General features: G+C 45.8%; 1 long non-coding RNA gene across 1 annotated transcript in view; it reads left to right on the top strand.

Annotated features, from left to right (window-relative positions):
- Nucleotides 1-757: 757 nt before the first annotated feature.
- LOC310840007 overlaps nucleotides 758-6,000 on the top strand; it is a 131,693-nt gene continuing 126,450 nt past the window's right edge. Inside the window, exon 1 of the long non-coding RNA XR_014561750.1 lies at nucleotides 758-813. This is a non-coding gene — a long non-coding RNA (uncharacterized lncRNA). The remainder of the gene's footprint in view (nucleotides 814-6,000) is intronic.

The following is a 6,000-nucleotide window of genomic DNA, read 5'->3' as shown; positions in this document are numbered from 1 at the left end:
GGGAGTTGGAGTCCCAAAAACATCAGGCTGGCACCACATTGACAACCTGAAGCAGCACAAACAACTCAAAGGAAAACAGAAAATGAAGCAGGAAGGGAAGGAGTGACTGAGGGTTTCTTATAGTGATGTCCATCACATCTTCCAGACTCTCCAAGCGTCCCTAATTTAGAGAAGCCATCCTGGTTTCTGGTTTGATCCCAGAAAGTCCCGCTAATCCTTAAAAAGGTAAAGGGACCCATGATCATTAGGTCCAGTAATGGCCGACTCGGGGGTTGCGGCACTCATCTCGCTTTATTGGCTGAGGGAGCCGGCGTACAGCTTCCGTGTCATTGTTAAGCTGCTTCTGGCGAACCAGAGCAGCTCACAGAAACGCCGTTTGCCTTACCGACGGAGCAGTACCTATTTATCTACTTACACTTTTGACATGCTATTGAACTGCTAAGTTGGCAGGGACCGAGCAATGGGAGCTCACCCTGTCGCGGAGATTCGAACCGCCGACCTTCTGATCGGCAAGTCCTAGGCTCTGTGGTTTAACCCACAGCGCCACCCGCATCCCCCACTATTCCGTAGGATGTACCTAATTTCATTGGAGAAAGGTTGGGTGGTATGGAGTTATCCAACCCTTAAGCTGTCTGAAGGCAAACCTGTACAGTAGTACTTCAGGTTACATATGCTTCAGGTTACATATGCTTCAGGTTACAGACTCCACTAACCCAGAAATAGTGCTTCAGGTTAAGAACTTTGCTTCAGGATGAGAACAGAAATCGTGCTCCGGTGGTGCGGCAGCAGCAGGAGGCCCCATTAGCTAAAGTGGTCTTCAGGTTAACAACAGTCTCAGGTTAAGTACAGACCTCCGGAAACAATTAAGTGCTTAACCCAAGGTACTACTGTACTGTATAGCGAAGCGTTTTTAAAAAATGTTTAATGCCTTATTATGTTTTTTATATATGTTGGAAGTTGTCCAGAGTGGCTAGAGCAAGCAAGTAAGATGTGTGAGGTATAAACAGTAAAATCATCATTATGGAATGGAACGCCCCTATTTTCATCAGAGAAATGTTGAAGGGTATGATCTTCTCTTTCCCAAATGGAGAGGGGCATTGCTGACATATGAGATGGGCAGCTGGGTGGGCCTACTCAGGTTAGGTAGACTGGACCTACCTGCTGGGCTAGCCCTGAAATTAATCCACGCGGACTGTCAGCATTCACAGACATCTCCTGATCCCCCCCAAAGGCAAAAATCTCTTCCAGTCTAGACGAAATTCAGTGTGCAACATGCATTTGATTGAAAGGTGGACAAACAGTGGGTGGGGCGGGGTGGGGAATGAAGCTTTTCATCAAGTGCAAAACTGTCTCCTCTCCCCCGCTGGTTTCAGCGATGCAAGTCCAAAACGACATCTCCAATTAACCTCAGACTTTCCCCCAAAATATTTCCTCTGGCTTTTAATGGGCAGGCATGAGAAATGGCTGTAAGAAAAGATTCCTTGTCAGAGTGGAGCAGAGAGGTTCTAAAGGCAAGCGTGTCATGGTCCTTAAAAGCGGGGGGGCTCTACCACAGCTCCGCAAACAACCCCACTCCGAGCCGCTCTGCTGTCCAAGAAGAAATCCCATTCCAATACGACTTCAGCAGCAGAATGGAATGTGTTTCTGCATCAACAGCGGCCTGTGCTCAGCTTCTGAGCAAGGAAAATGAAACGAGGAAACGAAGAGGAGAACTATCTTTGGGACAGGAGACTGTCATATCGGACACCTCCTCTGGTCCTCTTCACTAGTTGGTGGAACCAAAAGTTTCCATTTTCTCCCAGTTTGTTGCTCCATTACAGCAACCCAGAGCCAGTGTGTTTATTCAGATCAAGCTATTCCTCAGAAATACAGCCCGTAGTCAACCATGTCTTGTACATACATCAAGCAGTTTCCAATCCTTTCCATAAACATTTATTTTTTTGAAGCTGGACACTTTTCCACATTCTATTTATTTATTTTCTCACTTTTACACTGACGTTCCGAGCTGCAGGTTCAGTAATTGCATTGGCACAACTCCAGAACACGGTCTGTTCCAGGACACATTACTGTACTGGTTCTCAAAATATGGGGGAGCAAGTTAATGGGCCTAATTAATTGCAGCCGATTCCTTACATACACCCAACGGAACAAGACCCACTGAATTCAGCAGGATCGAATCACCGGGATTGAGCCCCGAGTTCCAGTCTAAACCATTAAGTTCAATGAAGCATGCAAGAAGTGCAATCCTTCATGGTAAAAGTATGTTTACAATATGTAATTATTATGATAGGGTATCCTTTTGCTTCCCATCCCTTTGAGAGGACATGAGATAAAAACCTTAGGTAAAGGTAACGGGACCCCTGACCGTTAGGTCCAGTCGTGGCCGACTCTGGGGTTGCGGCTCTCATCTCGCTTTATTGGCTGAGGGAGCTGGCATACAGCTTCCAGGTCATGTGGCCAGCATGACTAAGCCGCTTCTGGCGAACCAGAGCAGCGCACGGAAACACTGTTTACCTTCCCGCTGGAGCAGTACCTATTTATCTACTTGCACTTTGATGTGCTTTTGAACTGCTAGGTTGGCAGGAGCAGGGACCGAGCAATGGGAGCTCACCCCGTCGCGCGGATTCAAACCGCCGACCTTCTGATCAGCAAGTCCTAGACTCTGTGGTTTAACCCACAGCACCACCCGCGTCCCATAAAAACCTTAAGCAAACTGAAAATACATTTTTTAAAGCCCTCCAAGATTATTGCAGTTTTACATTATTGCAGTTCATTCTGATTGATGACAGTGAACATCCCACTACACAGGGCAGGGGGAGGGAGGTGAATGTTTGGCAGGTTTTTAGGGTCAGAATACGAGAGCCAGTGTGGTGCAATGGTTGGGGCGTTGGGCAAGGGCTTGAGAGACCAGAGTTCAAATCCTCACTTGGCCAGTGTGTGGAAGCAGGAATACAGTGTCCAAAGTTTTGGGGCAAAAGTAATCAAACCCATACCTAAACCAATGCTTGTTCATTATGCAAGGACTCTCCAGTCAGAAAGTAATATTCTCACTTCTTGCGATAAATAACACTGCCAAGATTTCCTTATAAAGAGGGACATTTCAGTTTCTTCCAGACGCTCCCTACTTTTCTCCAATGAAAAGAGGGGTGTCCTATTCCATGATAATAATATTAATAATAATTCCATTACGGTCATACCTCGGGTTGAATATGCTTCATGTTCAGCATGTTCGAGTTGCGCTCTGCGGCAACCCGGAAGTAACCTGGAAGATTGCCGTAACCTGATCGCTGAAGAATTGATGCTTTTGAATTCTGGTGCTGGAGGAGACTCCTGAGAGTCCCATGGACTGCAAGAAGTTCAAACCGATCCATTCTGAAGGAAATCAGCCCTGAGTGCTCACTGGAAGGACAGATCCTGAAGCTGAGCCTCCAGTACTTTGGCCACCTCATGAGAAGAGAAGACTCCCTGGAAAAGACCCTGATGTTGGGAAAGACGGAGGGCACAAGGAGAAGGGGACGACAGAGGAGGAGATGGCTGGACAGTGTTCTTGAAGCTACCAGCATGAGTTTGACCAACTGCGGGGGGCAGTGGAAGACAGGAGTGCCTGGCGTGCTCTGGTCCAGGGGGTCACGAAGAGTCGGACACGACTAAACGACTAAACAGCAACAACCTGAAAAAACGCAACCTGAAGCATCTGTAACCTCAGGTATGAGTGTATAGTCCGCCCCCCCACAAGGTCTGAGGGACAGTGGACCAGCCCCCTGCTGAAAAAGTTTGCTGATCCCTGCTGTGGTGCCTCAGGCTGGGGGAAAGCACCAAATCATAGAACAATGCCCCTTGCTCTCACTTTCCCCTTCCTTCCAGATTTACTGAATGTGGGAGGGGGTTGCAGTGCACTGGAGGGTTGACTTCCACTTCCCCTTGCAAGAGGTCTAGGCAGAGACTAATGTATTGTGATCCCCTGCCCTGGAGCATCTGAAATGGGATTGTGATGGATGCAGGGCCAGCAGTCGTCCACCTGCCTGTGTATCTGATTAAGCAAGGGCCCTCTGGAGGTTAAGGCACCATACTCTGCTCTGTGTTTTGAATAGAAAAAAAATCAGGCAGAGGCTGCGATACACTCCACCCACCCCACATATACACACCTAAAAAAACGGAGGAATTGCAGGACAAATAATACCACGCCAGTTTTAGGATATACTCCATAAAATATGTGGCCTGCACTATAAAAACATAAATAAACCTGCACCAAAGTAACCTAAATTCCATGCCAGGAAATGCTACGTTCAGCAATCTGTATAAACTATGCAAATGGAGCAGGTTTGCATAATGCCTCTTATTATGCCTCCTTTATTCTGAAGTTGGTGCATTTTAATTTATTCCATTTCTGCTAATCATAGGGAGAGGTGGGATGCAAGATACAGAAGACCCAACACTTCTTAACTTATGTACATTGTATGCATCCCATATTATTGTATACTGCATTTATTTATTTAATAAAATCATAGCATTGTTGGTTGGAAAGGTAAACCAAGGATCATCTAGTCCAACCACCTGCAATGTTCTTCCTGATACTTTTAGAGCACATTGAACTGGCTAGATTAACAGAGGCTATTAGAGATCACACTAGACAAGAGTTTCAAAAAGCATGGGGAAAATGCAGAGAATTCTTCACAAAACAGTGCCCTAAAATACATACCTGGACTTGTTTCAATTAATGTCTGCAGGAGACTTTGTGGGTATTTAATTAGAAAAATCTTAATAATTATTCATAAAGGAAACAGTTTATAAGAAATAAATAAAGAGGCCAGATACAAGATAAAGGAAGTCTTTTATTTGGTTGTTTGTATTGTTATATGTTATGTTCACTGTATGTTATGTTCACGTTTAATGAGGGTGGATTTGTGTATTGGGGGGTGGGGGTTTATGTTATGTTGTAAATAAAATTCGAATAAAGAAGAAGAAGAAGAAGAAGAAGAAGAAGAAGAAGAAGAAGAGGAGGAGGAGGAGGAGGAGGAGGAGGAGGAGGAGGAGGAAGAAGAAGAAGAAGAAGAAGAAGAAGAAGAAGATTATCCCTGATGTTTAGTCACAAACTCCTTTCATGTGACTTGAAGTCATTGCTTCAAGTTCTACCCTCCAGAGTGAGAGAATGCAAGCTTGCTCCATCTTCCATGTGACAGCCCTTCAGATATTTGAGGATGGCTGTCTTATCTCCTCAGTCTCCTCTTTTCCAGGCCAAACATACCCAGCTCCTTCAACCATTCCTCATAAGGCTTAGTTTCCAGACCCATGATCGCCTTTATTGCAATTATTTACCACCTTTTTTCTACAAGAAGAAGAAGAAGAGTTTGGATTTGATATCCCGCTTTATCCCTAGGGAGTCTCAAAGCAGCTAACATTCTCCTTTCCCTTCTTCCCCCACAACAAACACTCTATTAGGTGAGTGGGGCTGAGAGACTTCAGAGAAGTGTGACTGGCCCAAGGTCACCCAGCAGCTGCATGTGGAGGAGCAGGGAATCGAACCCGGTTCACCAGATTATGAGTCCACTGCTCTTAACCACTACACCGCACTGGCTCTCAACGTGGCATACATAGTTCTCTTCTTCCTCATTTAATTCCCAACAACAACCGGGCAAGGTAGGTTTTAGGCTGAGAAGCAGTGACAGGCCCAAGGCCACCCAGTGAGCTTCATGGCCAAGTGGAGATTTGAACACTGGTCTCCCAGGTCTTAGTCCAGCACTCTAACCAATACACTACAAAGGCTTTCATCTAATTGGGCAGTGTGGGAAACAGGAAGACTAACAGACAAGAAAGATCTGAACCAGCAGGGCTGTTGCAACTTTGGTCTAGGTGGGCTCTTCTGGTGTCCTTACATTAACTGGGCAGGCTGCTTCCAAAACTGTTGGTTTTGTGCTTTGCTGAATATTGGCCACGTAATGTTGGCCAGCAACAGTTGCTCCTTGTACAGATAGATGCTGTTGGAAGGGACATTTCATGTTT

Source organism: Podarcis gaigeae (assembly GCF_964106915.1).
Source record: "Podarcis gaigeae genome assembly, chromosome: 2".
Taxonomy (NCBI): domain Eukaryota; kingdom Metazoa; phylum Chordata; class Lepidosauria; order Squamata; family Lacertidae; genus Podarcis; species Podarcis gaigeae.
This window is presented reverse-complemented; position numbering and strand designations above follow the sequence as displayed.